The sequence below is a fragment of the Nelumbo nucifera genome, chromosome 3, assembly GCF_055504915.1.
Source record: "Nelumbo nucifera cultivar China Antique chromosome 3, China Antique-T2T, whole genome shotgun sequence".
NCBI classification, from domain to species: domain Eukaryota; kingdom Viridiplantae; phylum Streptophyta; class Magnoliopsida; order Proteales; family Nelumbonaceae; genus Nelumbo; species Nelumbo nucifera.
In genome coordinates, this window is record NC_142651.1 from 87,975,001 (window position 1) to 87,975,204 (window position 204).

Sequence of the window (204 nt, forward strand, 5' to 3'; positions counted from 1 at the left end):
CGTGACGCCCAGGCAGGCGTGCCCTTGGCCCAGGGGCCTTAGGCGCAACTTGCGTTCAAAGACTCGATGGTTCACAGGATTCTGCAATTCACAACTTGCGTTCAACCCGCACACGCCAGCGCACGCCACCACACAATTGTCACGGGGGTAATCGTTGAGGCCCCGTGCGGCACTCGAAATGGGCGAGTAAGCCTACGAAACAAA